Here is a 644-nt window from a genome sequence, read left to right on the forward strand (position 1 = left end):
TGGGGGCCCCCAGGGCTGCTCCACCTGGCCAGGGGCACAGCTTTGTGAGAACAAAGAGGCTCTGGCTGGGTGGGGTGGGCACCATGGAGAGATTCCTTTCATGAAAGTCGGGAGCCAGGGGCTGAGGTGTGATGGAATGCAGACAGGGAGAGGTTGACAGAAGCCACGGGGCACAAGTCATCTCACAGGCATGTCCTTGGCCCGGTGCCAGTACGGGGCAGGCTTTAGAAGCTGGAAAGGTGAGCCAACAGAGGCCCACTAGAGCCCCCAGAAAGGAACGCACCTGCTGACACCTTGAACTCGGCCCATGGAGACCTTGCGGACTTCTGACCTCCAGAACTGTCAATAGATTTGTGCACGTGTGTGTGGTGATGGTCGTAGCAGCAGAGACTTGCCTAGTCCCCAAAAGCATGGTGGCCTGGGCCTCCTCCCCTGATGGATGGCGGGCCCCGGACCGTCTGGGCGCGTGTCCCCGCTCTGCCACCGAACGGCTGTTGACTGCACAACCTGCTTAATTGCCGGGCGTGTGAAATAGGGGCTGCTTGTCCCCATTCAGAGGCCAGAGAAGTGCGGCAAGTGGCCGGTGAGCAGCCGGAACCCAGGAGGGGCCGCTCTTCCCCTGAAATGAAAGGGCCGCGGTCACG

Source organism: Myotis brandtii, unplaced genomic scaffold (genome assembly GCF_000412655.1).
Source record: "Myotis brandtii unplaced genomic scaffold, ASM41265v1 scaffold463, whole genome shotgun sequence".
NCBI lineage: Eukaryota > Metazoa > Chordata > Mammalia > Chiroptera > Vespertilionidae > Myotis > Myotis brandtii.